The sequence below is a fragment of the Polyodon spathula genome, chromosome 22 (genome assembly GCF_017654505.1).
Source record: "Polyodon spathula isolate WHYD16114869_AA chromosome 22, ASM1765450v1, whole genome shotgun sequence".
NCBI classification, from domain to species: Eukaryota; Metazoa; Chordata; class Actinopteri; order Acipenseriformes; family Polyodontidae; genus Polyodon; species Polyodon spathula.
In genome coordinates, this window is record NC_054555.1 from 30373472 (window position 1) to 30390702 (window position 17231).

A 17231-nucleotide genomic window follows, 5' to 3' on the forward strand; every position below is an offset into this window, starting at 1 on the left:
CAGGATGATATTAGAGTGATTGTATATTCTGTGTTGTTTATTGCTCATACAGGATGATATTGGAGTGATTGTATATTCTGTGTTGTTTATTGCTCATACAGGATGATATTAGAGTGATTGTATAGTCTGTGTTGTTTATTGCGCATACAGGATATTCCTGCTGTTTTTTCTCAAACCCTCTAATAGGCTGTTTTGTTAACACAGCCCACTGACAGGCAGAGAGAACAAGCCGAGATCAAATATAAAAGACTTCTTAAACTCCTAATCAACAGCTGAGGTTGATTCAGAGTGCATCGTAATTACCATCTCATGAAAATCATATTACCCAATATTCAGATACAGGATGATCACGATTCAACGTCACAAAACAAGCTTCATAGATTATAAAAGAAATATTCATCATAAAACAAGCTTCATAGATTATAAAATAAATATTCATCATAAAACAAGCTTCATAGATTATAAAGTGAATATTCATCACAAAACAAGCTTCATAGAATATAAAGTGAATATTCATCACAAAACAAGCTTCATAGATTATAAAGTGAATATTCAGATATAGGATGATCATGATTCAGCATCACAAAACAAGCTTCATAGATTATAAAAGGAATATTCATCATAAAACAAGCTTCATAGAATATAAAGTGAATATTCATCACAAAACAAGCTTCATAGAATATAAAGTGAATATTCAAATACAGGGTGATCACGATTCAGCATCACAAAACAAGCTTCATAGATTATAAAAGAAACATTCATCATAAAACAAGCTTCATAGATTATAAAAGAAACATTCATCATAAAACAAGCTTCATAGACTATAAAGTGAATATTCATCACAAAACAAGCTTCATAGATTATAAAGTGAATATTCATCACAAAACAAGCTTCATAGATTATAAAAGAAATATTCATCATAAAACAAGCTTCATAGACTATAAAGTGAATATTCATCACAAAACAAGCTTCATAGATTATAAAGTGAATATTCAGATATAGGATGATCATGATTCACCATCACAAAACAAGCTTCATAGAATATAAAAGAAATATTCATCACAAAACAAGCTTCATAGAATATAAAAGAAATATTCATCACAAAACAAGCTTCATAGAATATAAAAGAAATATTCATCACAAAACAAGCTTCATAGAATATAAAAGAAATATTCATCATAAAACAAGCTTCATGGAATATAAAGTGAATATTCAGATACAGGATGATCATGATTCAGCATCACAAAACAAGCTTCATAGATTATAAAGTGAATATTCATCACAAAACAAGCTTCATAGATTATAAAGTGAATATTCAGATACAGGATGATCATGATTCACCATCACAAAACAAGCTTCATAGATTATAAAGTGAATATTCATCACAAAACAAGCTTCATAGATTATAAAGTGAATATTCAGATACAGGATGATCATGATTCACCATCACAAAACAAGCTTCATAGATTATAAAGTGAATATTCATCACAAAACAAGCTTCATAGATTATAAAGTGAATATTCATCACAAAACAAGCTTCATAGATTATAAAGTGAATATTCATCACAAAACAAGCTTCATAGATTATAAAAGAAACATTCATCATAAAACAAGCTTCATAGAATATAAAGTGAATATTCATCACAAAACAAGCTTCATAGATTATAAAGTGAATATTCAGATACAGGATGATCATGATTCACCATCACAAAACAAGCTTCATAGATTATAAAAGAAATATTCATCATAAAACAAGCTTCATAGAATATAAAGTGAATATTCATCACAAAACAAGCTTCATAGATTATAAAGTGAATATTCATCACAAAACAAGCTTCATAGAATATGAAGTGAATATTCAGATACATGAGGATCATGATTCACCATCACAAAACAAGCTTCATAGATTAATAATGTTCAGAAAACCAGATCAAAGCTCAAGTCAAAGAATTTGACTCCACAGGAGCGGTGGCTGACTCCCAGCCAGCCACATTGTTTCCATTTCAAGATGAATAAATAAGAGCGCTGATGCTGCATTTCAATTGAACTCTTGCTTTGCTTTAGGGCCAAAAGATTTACTGGTTATGGTAAAATAAATAAATAAATCTTCACGCTTTGAGTTTGCAGTAGGACTGTATACATAATGGATTGCAGTGCAGGTACACTATGTTGCAGTGCAGGTACAGTATATTGCAGTGCTGGAACAGTATATTGCAGTGCAGGTACAGTATATTACATTGCAGGTACAGTATATTGCAGTGCTCGTACAGTATATTGCAGTGCAGGTAAAATATATTGCAGTGCAGGTACAGTATATTATATTGCAGGTACAGTATATTGCAGTGCAGATACAGTATATTACATTGCAGGTACAGTATATTACAGTGCAGGTACAGTATATTGCAGTGCAGATACAGTATATTACATTGCAGGTACAGTATATTACAGTGCAGATACAGTATATTACATTGCAGGTACAGTATATTACAGTGCAGGTACAGTATATTACATTGCAGGTACAGTATATTGCAGTGCAGGTACAGTATATTACATTCCAGGCACAGCATATTACAGTGCAGGTACAGTATATTACAGTGCTGGTACAGTATATTACAGTGCAGGTGCAGTATATTGCAGTGCTGGTACAGTATATTGCAGTGCAGGTACAGTATATTGCAGTGCAGGCAGGATATATATATATATATATATATATATATATATATATATATATATATATATATATATATATATATTTACAGTGTGCAATTCCTCTTCTCTCCACTTGATGGAGACATACTGTAATCCAACTGCAATTGTCAATCTAAGCAATGTCTCGGCCTCTTCTTAATTCAAGATCCATTCAAGTCAACACATGGCTTAACTATAAAATTAAAAAAAACACATTAAAAGCACACCGTTAAATTGCTTAATGTAAAGAAAAAAAGAAAAAACTTATATATACATATATATACATATACATATATATATATATATATATAAATAGAAGACGCACCCCTAAGATAATGTAATAACATGTACAGCCTTTCATTGGCTGCATTTAAAAAAACAAACATCTAAAGCACGTTTTATTAGAAGCTAGACCGTAAGGGCTGTGTTCTAACAAGTAATTCAAGTGTTATGCTCCCCTATCACTTCATGCATTGGCAACAGTAGGTCCTAGTCTTCATTAAAAATACCCTTAAAATGGATTCTAATTAACCGAATAATATGTCACCAGAGGAAAGCATCTGGTTCTGTCAATTACAGTTTCTATTGTTACATAGTTACAATGGGGTTTGCTGCAGACTTCAGTAAATCTCCCCAGTATGAGATTGTGAAAAGACAGCTGTTCGTCTCTGTCAGCAGGTGTACGTTTATAGAATTCAGGGTTCAAAGGGATGAAGTTTCCAAATCTGAAATAAACAATTCAGAAGTACATTTTTGGGGCTGCTGCCTTCTATCCCTGTGGATGAGGAGTTGGTCTGATTGAACAAGCATCCAAATGGAAAGGAAGTTTGTGCACACCTTTCACTGGGATCCTGAACAGCATCTCTGCAGTGAACACCAGGGCCTGAGCTGAGCTCTGAACAGCATCTCTGCAGTGAACACCAGGGTCTGAGCTGAGCTCTGAACAGCATCTCTGCAGTGAACACCAGGGTCTGAGCTGAGCTCTGAACAGCATCTCTGCAGTGAACACCAGGGCCTGAGCTGAGCTCTGAACAGCATCTCTGCAGTGAACACCAGGGTCTGAGCTGAGCTGAGCTCTGAACAGCATCTCTGCAGTGAACACCAGGGTCTGAGCTGAGCTCTGAACAGCATCTCTGCAGTGAACACTAGGGTCTGAGCTGAGCTCTGAACAGCATCTCTGCAGTGAACACCAGGGTCTGAGCTGAGATCTGAACAGCATCTCTGCATTGAACACCAGGGTCTGAGCTGAGCTCTGAACAGCATCTCTGCACCATGTGACATGTATGTAAGTGGCAAACACTGGAGCAATTATTAAGTTTGCAGGGGAATGGGTTAAAAACGTCTTTGCACAATTAGCTTTCTCCCTGTTTAGATTCTGCAGCAGTTCCAAGAACAAGTGAAAGAATTTTTCAAGTGAAGTGATGCTCCTCACTGGCAACACTACACATGGCATGCTGCTCAAAACCACCTGCCCTGTATCACGAGCCACCAGGGAATTTGAACAGAGTTTCACTTTTTCTCTTTACCTTTACTGCTCTTGGAATGTAGCTATGCAAATGTGTTTAATGATGCAGTCTGGGCGTTGCTGGGGCATGTTTAAAAGAACATCAATTTGGATTTGAAAAGAGAAAGTTAGACTGCTGCTCTCACGCATTCATCTCCAAGGGTGTTTTATCTGTTCCCAGGATAATGTATCCCCACCCCTTGCCTGGTACATTATTGAACTTTAAAGAAACATGAACAAATATTCAATGAAAAATATCCAATGTTGAAGGATTTTTTATTTTATTTAAAGCAGCACTTAAAAGGAAGGATTCTAATGTTATTTAAGCATGGTGATAGAAAGAACGCTATCTGTAATGACCCATTGCTCCTAGTAGGAGTTGCTGTAGAGGAAGGCACACATCTTTTTCACATGCCAGGCTGTTTGTCCTGCAAACCCCATTGTCCACTGATAAAGAGCTTCTCCAGCCACCACAGTAAGGACATTGTGTGCCTATAAAGGCAACAGCATGTGTTGAACTCACAGCACATAACCCTATGAAAACACAAAACTCATAGCTTTCTTAATTGAATTTCACAGCAGTAAACAGAGTTTAATGTAATAAAAGAACACTATGAGTGGGCATATTAACAATGGGCTTCAACACATTGCACATAGATGTGATGACAATGCAGCTACAATCTTTCATTATGTATTTGTTTTCCAGCACTGATGTGCAAGGACATGGCCACACACTCATTATATTCGCCCCCCCCTTATTTTGTGGAGGTGCTGAAGGGCACAGAGGTGTGGCAACTATATCTCCATTGCCAGATTACATTAGAAGCAACCAAGCCTCTTTAATATTAGAAAACTGTGGAGGTTACTGAAGTTTATCATGTGATACCAAAGAACAAAATTAATGTATCTCAGCATACAGAACCAAGGCTGGTGTGTGGAAAGAGAAGGTCTGTGGGAACAACTAGGAGAGTTTCAACATTCAGAACAAAGTCAATGGTGTTCAAATCTGGGGTGTGATGGACCTGATGGCCATTCCGATGTCATTTGAAGGTTTGTAGAACAGCAACTATTGCCATTGCTTCCTTCTACCGTCTCATACACACTGCTGGAGTCCAAACGAGGGGGGATAGGCACTCTCCCTAATAACAAGCTTCAACTGCTCCAGAACTCAAGAGTTCAAACACACTCCAGACTGCTCCAGCACTCAAGAGATCAGACACACTCCAGACTGCTCTGGAACTCAATAGTTCAGACACACTCCAGACTGCTCCAGAACTCAAGAGTTCAAACACACTCCAGACTGCTCCAGAACTCAAGAGTTCAAACACATTCCAGACTGCTCCAGCACTCAAGAGTTCAAACACACTCCAGACTGCTCCAGAACTCAAGAGTTCAAACACACTCCATATCAGTTGTGCAGTGCTTACCTGTGCACTTCTGCCTTGATTGATTTAAGATACTCCTTGCAGGCAGGGACTTTCCTACTTGTTAAGTAGGGACGAGCTGGGATCATCAATGCAGGGTTACTGGCAAAGTGCCCACATCGAAACTCCAATCAGCTGACACTGGCGGAATTTAGTTCTGTGGAAGTCTCTCACTAATGACATCAGGATTGCAATGCCTCCCTTTCACCACACAAAATCTAACCAAGCTTTTAAACTGTTGTTACCACTGTTCTTTTTATCTCATGCACAGAATCTGGGCTACCTGGGGTGAAAGATATTTTAGGAAGCATTGATTGATTGAGCTCCCCACACAGGTGCATATGGCAAGTGCAACATTGAAAATAATGGCGCTTTGAGGGGGTATTCCTATGTCTTACCACTGCATGCTGCCCTTAACTTGTATAACAGTGCATGCTGTTGTTTTGATGCAGACCACACGGGACCTCTAATCCCCACACCTCCCCACCAGCCCACAATATCCCACAGTGACTTGCTGGAAACCGAGCTGAATACAGTGCTGGCACAATGGTATGAAGACTGCACTGGGCTACACCATACCTCCCTCCCCTTCCCTACCTCTTTGCAATAGACTGCTGGATTACAGACAAACCCCTGCAAGACTACTTCCCCCTAGTTCTCAAAGGATATACAAACACTAATCTGCAGCATTATATTCTTTTGTGATGCTGCATAGAGATTTTTGGGTTAAGCTGTCAGAAATATTTGCCTGAGGTAAGACTATTGAGTACAGTCAGTCGGGAAGAGCATTAAGTTTCCTTATTCTCTGGAAATGTACCTGCCCTTGCGTGCTACAAAGTAAGACATAATCCACCCACAGTAAAGGCTTGCTCTTGTATGTCCTTATCTTTTAGATCAGGCAGTGATACTTTGGCTCCCTGGTGTATTAAAGCCCTATTAAAATAACTTTCACTACAATATGCAGTTCAAAGCCGTTAGTTCCCAAGGGTAGTGTTTGAACAAGGGTGGAGTGTATTCTGCAAAATTAGCATTTCAGGTTCCAGATCTTTAATATAATAATTATAACCCTTTTTTTATATAAACTTATAATGATATAATAATAGTGGAAAAGTTATTAGGCGAACAATCCTTTGCTTGCTGAGATTCTTGTTTTTATGCAATGCACAGGTCAGATCTGTCTGTCTGCCTGTCAAACAGCTGCCTTGGATTTCCATGAAACCTTATTTTAGACTGAAGATTTGATATAACCTTATAAACACTGCAGAGATCATGGGTCACCACTCTATAGGGCTACCAGGTTTACAGAGAGAAAAAACAGCACAATTTATTTTCTTCACTTCAACTCTGAAGTGGTTCAAATAAGTAACACAATCAGAATTTAAAAATAAAACATTGAGGGTAGATTTATAGCAAAATAGCAAAACCTGGCTGATTTAACAAGGCTGCTGTTTGTCAGCTGAAAATGGTGACAGTCCCAGTTTTAGTCACCAGTCGGGTCCTCTGGAACCCAATACAGTCACAAACAGTCTGTGCTTATCTGTAAACCTCTAGGTTTCTTTAAATATTACTGAAGACTTAAAAGAAACCACACAGATTGTCAGGAGATAAACTGGCAGCCTTACTAAGAATCCTGGGTTGAATTATGACAGAAAGTGGTCTGAACTGAAGTGCTGCTCGGACATGATGAGTGATGTTACCTGCTGGAAGACATTACAGGCATGCTTCTACTTTACCTGGTCTGCGAATAGACAAAGGGCTTTTGTTGGGTATGCTATTCATACTAAAACTTGAATAGATACCAACCAGCTAAATTCCTTTCATAACATTCGAAAATTACAGCTTACTGGAACCCTGCGCTGTTGTACAAACCACTGGAACCCTGCACTGATCAAACCACTGGAACCATGCGCTGATCAAACCACTGGAACCCTGCACTGATCAAACCACTGGAACCCTGCGCTGATCAAACCACTGGAACCCTGCACTGATCAAACCACTGGAACCATGCGCTGATCAAACCACTGGAACCCTGCACTGATCAAACCACTGGAACCCTGCACTGATCAAACCACTGGAACCCTGCACTGATCAAACCACTGGAACCCTGCGCTGTTATACAAACCACTGGAACCCTGCACTGATCAAACCACTGGAACCCTGCGCTGATATACAAACCACTGGAACCCTGCGCTGATCAAACCACTGGAACCCTGCGCTGTTCACAACCACTGGAACCCTGCACTGATCAAACCACTGGAACCATGCGCTGTTCAAACCACTGGAACCCTGCACTGATCAAACCACTGGAACCCTGCGCTGATCAAACCACTGGAACCCTGCGCTGATCAAACCACTGGAACCCTGTGCTGTTATACAAACCACTGGAACCCTGCACTGATCAAACCACTGGAACCCTGCGCTGATCAAACCACTGGAACCCTGCGCTGATCAAACCACTGGATGCGCAAACCACTGGAACCCTGCACTGATCAAACCACTGGAACCATGCGCTGTTATACAAACCACTGGAACCCTGCACTGATCAAACCACTGGAACCATGCGCTGTTGTACAAACCACTGGAACCCTGCACTGATCAGACCAATGGAACCCTGTGCTGTTATACAAACCACTGGAACCCTGCACTGATCAAACCACTGGAACCATGCGCTGTTATACAAACCACTGGAACCCTGCACTGATCAAACCACTGGAACCCTGCACTGATCAAACCACTGGAACCCTGCGCTGATCAAACCACTGGAACCCTGCGCTGTTATACAAACCACTGGAACCCTGCACTGTTATACAAACCACTGGAACCCTGAGCTGATCTATTATACAAACCAAGCAGTTAAGGGGCCCAGCCCCTAGATTGTGAATGTTTTTCCTGGGACACAATGAAAGATATCAGCTTGACTTCAGAACAAGTAAAGCTAGCTGAGGTGCACTTTTTAATTGTACATAATGTTGAATTACTGCACAGGCCTCTTTGTCATGATCTGTTACAACCAAGGCAGCATATTGAAAGAAGCGTGTGTAGGTTTTAGAAAGAATGCTCTCTTTGAAATAAAGGGATTTTTCATGGTTAAGGACTTGGGTGTGTACGCCTTTGAGGTCTGGTTTAAAAACTGTTCCTAAAGATTATGTGTAGCACAATACAGATCCCTAAGAGCACAGGATCAACAAGTGGTATTGATAATAACTGGGCTGGTGCCAGCCTCACAATGCTAGGCTGACAGCAAGGGAATGTATCCAGGGCTGGGCAGGGAGACAAGCAGCGGAGTTCAGACAGGAGGGGTGATGCCTCTTCTTAATGTCAGTAAGAAGACAAGCCATAGGCACAGAACTATAGTAACCTAACCCTGATAGCACAAAGGCATGGATCATTACCCCAGCTGGGGTGTCAGACAAACAGTCTAACAGATTCAACGTGTCACTGAGAGAAGGGGGGTTTGAGAGATTATCTGTTTAAAAAAAAGACCTGAATATAAAGATGGATTCGATGCTGCTGCCTGTCCCCCAGTCATTGCATTGAATCATTTTGGATCATAGGGTGGGCTTCACAGGCTAGCAAGAACATACATGTTCCTAGAGAAGGTTGAAGTAGGGGCTACAAAATAATGGTATTCAAATGGGCTGTGTGTATATATACAACACACTTTGATATATACTGTATGCATACAGGTCTCTAAAATCTCACATCCTTCAGGCAGACTTGATAGATTGGTGTTTCACCCGACTTCACCTGACTTTGTGGTGAGGGAGGTGTTTTACTTTAGTCTTTTATCTGATCCTCCAGTCACTTATACACGATTTTTGTATATTTATTGGCTTGTTTAGTTTCTTTCCAGTTCTCAAAAAAAACTTTTTAAAATTTTAAAATACACACAACAGAAGATAACGTAGTGCTGGTAAGTAGATGTAAACACTACTGCCACCTGATGCAAAACAACGACACTAATATAGACAGCATGAACACTTGTACTAAAATCACAAGTCTCAGTGCATTTATACAACAGACACCCCCCTGGTGTCTTTAGTTGCCTAACCAGGGCAATGGTAGAGGGGCTTGACCAGGATCTCTGTGTATGAAAGTGAAGGGTTAAAAATAGCCTGATGCATTCTTACAAACACCACTCTGCTCTCGCACACTCCAGGAAACACAAGCACCTCCAGTGTGACTTCAGTGGCACCACTGAGCGTGGCATGTGGCCGTGGCCGATTACTGATGACTGGCCAGAGCAAAGCCCTGCCTCTGCCAGAGCCTGCGTATTGCTAAATTTTATTAATCATCAAAGCACAGGAGCTGATTGCATTGACCTCAGTGTTAACTAAAGCATCTCCAGCCATTCCTCAAGCACTGCTGCCCAAAAGGACCCCCGTTATCACTGGAACCCCATCACAGCCTTTGGAATTATTGACTCTGGGAAGAGCGTTCTTGGTTGCAAGACCAACCTCAGGGCACCATATGCCTTTAACATGTTCTAAACACTCCATTGAATCTTCATTAGCACTTTCTGGTCTTCTTTCAATATATACTGACTAATATATACCGACAACATATACATTACTATACTGAGTGATGTATTGAATACCGAGGGGTATATTTTAAAAAGCATTTACTCTTGCCCTTTACAAAAACTAGAACAACTACAAAAACAACAACAACAACAATGTTGTTTTATATATAGCGCCTTATTATGTGCAGACCCGCACATCTCAAGATGATTTGCACAGTTTATATATATACATATATATATATATATATATATATATATATATATATATATATATATATATATATATATATATATATATATAAAAAAGAGAAATAAACAAACCAATCATAAAATCAGGACATAAATATAAAAACCAGATTTGGCTATAAAAGCTTCTCAAGGGCCTTAACCATGCGTGAGACGGAATAGATAAGTTGAAGAACTTTTCTAAACCTATCAACTGACTAGCAGCTCCTGATGTCAGCAGGGAGATCATTCCATAGCAGAGGAGCCAGGGGGCTAAAGGAACGACCAGCAAAGCAACCCGTTTCACATCAGGAATAACCAGCGGCCAGCCTTGAAGGAGCTAAGGGTACGAATCAGCTGGTAAGGGCAAAGTAATTCAATGAGGTAAGCAGGACCAGTACCATTGAGTGAGCCACAAGTATCTGCATGTTATTTTTGTTACTCCAGTGTTTCTGTATGTGTCTGTCTCTCTGTTTGATTATCTGTATGTTATTTTTGTTACTCCAGTGTTTCTGTATGTGTCTGTCTCTCTGTTTGATTATCTGTATGTTATTTTTGTTACTCCAGTGTTTCTGTATGTGTCTGTCTCTCTGTTTGATTATCTGTATGTTATTTTTGTTACTCCAGTGTTTCTGTATGTGTCTGTCTCTCTGTTTGATTATCTGTATGTTATTTTTGTTACTCCAGTGTTTCTGTATGTGTCTGTCTCTCTGTTTGATTATCTGTATGTTATTTTTGTTACTCCAGTGTTTCTGTATGTGTCTGTCTCTCTGTTTGATTATCTGTATGTTATTTTTGTTACTCCAGTGTTTCTGTATGTGTCTGTCTCTCTGTTTGATTATCTGTATGTTATTTTTGTTACTCCAGTGTTGCTGTATGTGTCTGTCTCTCTGTTTGATTATCTGTATGTTATTTTTGTTACTCCAGTGTTTCTGTATGTGTCTGTCTCTCTGTTTGATTATCTGTATGTTATTTTTGTTACTCCAGTGTTTCTGTATGTGTCTGTCTCTCTGTTTGATTATCTGTATGTTATTTTTGTTACTCCAGTGTTGCTGTATGTGTCTGTCTCTCTGTTTGATTATCTGTATGTTATTTTTGTTACTCCAGTGTTTCTGTATGTGTCTGTCTCTCTGTTTGATTATCTGTATGTTATTTTTGTTACTCCAGTGTTTCTGTATGTGTCTGTCTCTCTGTTTGATTATCTGTATGTTATTTTTGTTACTCCAGTGTTTCTGTATGTGTCTGTCTCTCTGTTTGATTATCTGTATGTTATTTTTGTTACTCCAGTGTTTCTGTATGTGTCTGTCTCTCTGTTTGATTATCTGTATGTTATTTTTGTTACTCCAGTGTTTCTGTATGTGTCTGTCTCTCTGTTTGATTATCTGTATGTTATTTTTGTTACTCCAGTGTTTCTGTATGTGTCTGTCTCTCTGTTTGATTATCTGTATGTTATTTTTGTTACTCCAGTGTTGCTGTATGTGTCTGTCTCTCTGTTTGATTATCTGCATGTTATTTTTGTTACTCCAGTGTTTCTGTATGTGTCTGTCTCTCTGTTTGATTATCTGTATGTTATTTTTGTTACTCCAGTGTTGCTGTATGTGTCTGTCTCTCTGTTTGATTATCTGTATGTTATTTTTGTTACTCCAGTGTTTCTGTATGTGTCTGTCTCTCTGTTTGATTATCTGTATGTTATTTTTGTTACTCCAGTGTTTCTGTATGTGTCTGTCTCTCTGTTTGATTATCTGTATGTTATTTTTGTTACTCCAGTGTTTCTGTATGTGTCTGTCTCTCTGTTTGATTTGTTATGTGATGAAAAACAGATGTGTCTGTGATTGAAAACAAAAATCCACATCAGTAACCAACAAGCTTTATTTCAGTCCGAAGCTCTGGCCGCACTTATCCCATGGGCCTGTTTTAAATGGTCTTGGCCATTGTGGCAGGCTGTCATTCATTTATTCTAAAGACATAAAAAGTGATGTATTAATGTCAGTTTTGACAGCTAATGGTAATTGTTTTTGTCTGCCTTCTTCTCCCCTAGTAATCCTAAGAGTTAAGGTGCAAGGAAACTAAACATTTTCATTATAATCTATTTGCATATGTCACGTTTATTTAAGGGAATGCAATGAGGGCCCAGTGTGACTCTGTAGGTCTTGTTATAGAGCGCCCCCAGTTGTGCTGTTTATGAATTCCCAATTACAGTCTGCCAAGTCCAATCATCTGGATGTTACTGATTCCTGTGCGTTACAGTCTCTAGAAAACGGTATCATTAGCAGTGTATTTGTGCTGTCTTTGCAGCTATGCACTGCAGCTCCCGATTCTATAACCTGTTTACTCCACACCAGTGTCAGAGCAATGAAGCAATCCCAAGTCCTTGGGGTTCATGTATTTAGGCACTGAAAATGTACTTGCAAAACTGAGTATGGTTGTTAAACAAACATGTGCAATTATTGTTGCAGTTTAAACTATCATCTTTTGCCAAGTTTGAAGAGGTAATAAACAAGAAAAGACGGTATGTTTCTTTGATGGTTGTATTTGCTAAATGCAGCATGCATCCAAGTACCAGACAGTGCCAGTAATCCCTCTAACTGCCACTAGTGGGCAAAGTGCATAGAATCCTCTATAGTCTTGACTAGTGCCATTGCTTATTTTACCGTAGGGACAGACAGTTTCTTACAGTGATTGCAGTTTTCAGTTGTGTAATAGAAGGCCACAAGGATAAGCACCCATGTCGGAATGAATGTCGACAGTTTCAGACAGCGTTTAAACATCCCCAGCATGCATTGTAGGGTTTGTAAGAACGCAGTCGTAACCCTAGGCATGACAGGGGGACATCATTGTCTCTTTATATCAAGCATTTTATTAATTAAGACTAGATTTGCCTGAAGGTAAGGAGGTCTTCAAGTTCCTAAGTCATTCATTTTATTAACAGATGATTTCTTCTCATACCTCACAGCTATACTACATCCTATTGCCATTTTATTTTCTATCAACACAATAGATTTTCACAGCAAAAATAATAATAATAATACATAATACTATATGCTATTTTACTTATGCATGGTAAAGTAGGTGTACTGAGCAGGTGTAAGAGCCCAGCTCAGTCACAGCCATGGCCTCTGCGCTCATATTGATGCTGAAGAAACCATGTGTTTTGAGTCAGGGCTCTGGGCTGAGAAGATCCCAGCTCAGTCACAGCCATGGCCTCTGCGCTCATATTTATTGGGGAGCTGCATCTCAGTCTGTGCTCTCCATCAGCTGATTAGAGGAAATGATTTATGTTAAGGTCCAATGTGTAGAGTCACAGGCACTACCATTAATGAAAATTATGTTATAATGATTTTACTATTGACTTTCAACTAGGTTAGTGTCAGAGTCAGGGCGTCCCTCGCTCATGTCTCCAGTACCACTCTGGAGAGAGTCAGTGCGTCCCCCCTCCTGTCTCCAGTACCACTCTGGGGAGTCAGTGCGTCCCCCAGACCAGGATTTATAAAGGAATGTGATGACATCATCCCAGGTGTGCCATTGTTTGGTGTGCTGCTCCACCCTGGGAGTAGGATGTGGTTCATTATTATTATTATTATTATTATTATTATTATTATTATTTATTATTATTATTATTATTATTATTATTATTATTATTATTATTCAATAAGATGCTAACGTTCTACAGATCTGACATCAGCATTGCTCCACTGTACTGTGGCAAAAAATTTAATTTAAAACTGCATCTTTTAACTCTCCCACATAAAGCTCTCAAAAGGATTAATTCCATTTTCCGAGAACAGGCTTTGAGGAATTAGCTTCATAATTTCCTCTTCATGTATACCCACATAAAATGCATCTGTATGAGTCATATGCTTTTGGTGACTTTATAAGAGGAGGCAGAGCTAGTTAAATTGTAAAAGGAAATAAAAAAGTGGTTGTTGCCCAACTGTTATGTTTTTTTTTTGCTTTATATTCAAGGCAGTTAGATGGAGGGACATGCCTGTCAATGAAACACAGACACTGTTTACATCACAGGAGCTTTGATTTCATCAAACCAATGTTGACTGTAGGACAATCATGCATTCAATCGTCTCCAGAGACTCCCAGCGCATGAAATAGTGAATAAAATGTAAATAATTGATTGTTTTAATCTGGGGGGGGGGGGCTGTAAGCTACACAATTGTAATGATTTCCAATTGATGTTTTTAACCTGCTGTCAATGTGTTTGAGACTCCAACACTCACAGGGTGGGGCTGGACCAGTTACCCCTGACAAAATAGATACATACAATACTAGAATGTCCCCTTCAGTCACTGTGTGCACAGCTGTACCATGTTACGTTTCCTATCTATGTATCTATTTTATAATGCTTCTTTAAGGTATGGCAGGGCAACTTCTCAAACTCCATAGAGTTCACACAAACTGTTTTACATTTTCTAAAAATTGAATAAAAAGTTTGTGACCGAAGGGGATATATTTTCAGTTATACAGCAGGCATTGAGATATCTAGCATCTAAAAATGTCTTCACACTCAGGGGTCCTGAGTGGATTCTTCAATTTTGATGTTCATATGTATATAGAAGGATAGCTGGTATATGTGCAAGAGGATAAGAAAACAAAGAAAAACACCACTGCTACCAAGAAGAAAGGGTTGAGTGAAGACGCATCTCTCAGCAAATCTTTCAGCAGAGGTCTGATAAAGGTGTCATTAGCTTACATTTTATCAGGACAGAGATAGAAAAGCACAGGATACAAATGCCCAGTTTTCTACAAAAAGTATGGATCAGTGGGCTCCTGAATATTCAGTCCCATTGATTTGGAATAACATCTGAACACCTCTCAGTCAGGGAATTCCTCCTGAGAGGCAGGCTGAATCAATCCCTAGCAACGGCTTTGTTTGTGCCAATCCCTGTGGTGTCCTACATCCCCCTGGGGTTTACTTCTCATCACTAAGTAAAGCAACCATTTTGACTGCATGGCTGACTGAAATGAAGAAATGTTTCTTATTTAGATCAGAATCTGTAATGATATAACAGGGACCCCCACCCAAGTATTTTAAATGAAACGACATGTACAATAGAGTCATACATAATGCAGAATGCTTTACTTTACTGCCTGCCAGCTTTAAACAAATGCAATATCTCTCTAGGAATCAGGTGCCCTGAAATAGTCATTCTCACATGCTGTAAACAGTGTGCTGTAAATGTTTCAACTCCACTAGCAGGCAATGCAAACCGTGTGGAATTGTGTGTGAAGGGACACATGGATCTGATCATGGTCCAGAACTCAATGATATCACTGAAACATGACCTGCAAATAACTGCCGTGCTGCAGGCACAAAATCCCTGCTTGAAATTCTGCATGACTTTTCTAAATGTTTTGCTTAACTTAACGTTCCCAGCAGAAACATATGGGTACTATTTGCAAACTCCTCTCCCATTTATTATTTTTTTTAAGACAATTGCATTCTTGAGCTAAATAAGACCAGATATCATCCTGTCCAAATGGGTGCAGAGTGAATCAAACTGATTCCAATTGGAGTCTCATGGATGCTGCTAAACTTTTCAAAATAGAAGAATAAAATTACAAGACGTCAAAGTGACACAATGAATATACCCTCCAATACTGCATGTGAAGAGTGGTCCTGTTCAGCACAGTATCCTGCCCTCTATAACTAGAACTATAGGGTTACTATAGTTTCTTTGAAATCTCTTGAGAAGCGGTATCTATCCACAGCCCATTCAGACTCTTTAACCCTTTGCTGTCTCCTGTGCTTTAGGGTTCATCACGTTTGCTGGACTTTGCTTCCTTCAGCATCCCAACTCATATTTCAAATCTAAACAGCTTATAACGACATTAAACAAGAACATCTCTGCATGATAAAACAGTAAACCCAATGCAGCTAATAAAAAGTACAATGTGAATCGTTAAATCTCAGACAGTGATGTGATGAAACCGTGTAACAACTAAGTGTATCAATCTCACAACAATACTGGGAACTGCGATGTATAGCAAAGGGCTGGACTTTATTAAGATATTGTGAGTACTGGTATATATAGGAGCCCAAATGATTTATCTGCATGTTGTTAACATGTAATAAAGCTCTATTACAATATGTGGCAACTCTGTGGCACTGTATGGTGCTTTTCTATGTAGTCTCACTCGTGTAGCTAGGGTACAGGTGTCCATAATAACAATTGACAACAGTGTGAGACCATATCGTGCAGTTTCTAACCATGGGTTCCCTATAGAAGGAGTGCCCCCATCTACTTCTAACCAATCAGAAAACAGAAAGAAGCAAGTCACGCGTAACTTTATTATAATATTCTCACGCAGTAACAAAACAATGCAAACACAGCAGTTTAACAGTGCGTTTCATTTTAGAGAGAACTGTTTTCTCCTCTTGTTTAGAGACAACACTTGTTTCCCTAGTCAGACATGTAACACAAATTGTGTATTATTTATTTGTTTTCTGTTATTTAAGCATTTTGTTTTATTTTTACCCTTGCTTGTTTAAGTGTAGAAACGATTCTGTATTACCGACACAATGTATCAAGAGGCGGTGCTACATTTTACGCGTTTAAGATCAAAGGCTTAATTCTGCCTTTTTGTTTGTCGGCTTCCTTAATCAGCCACACAGGGAATTTTCTTTTAAAAGAAAAAATAATAATTCTGAGGGGTGCTCATAACATTTCGTTTTCTGTGCTTTTTCTGCATGTCATGTCAATCCATTCTTGTGAAAATGACCTAAAGTTGCACTGTAATTTAGGAGACAGACAAAAAATAAAATCCATCTTAGATGTAGTTTTAAAATAGCCTTTGTCACATTGTTAACACTATATTTATGTGTTGGGGTTTTATTTATTACTCTACAAAAAAACAA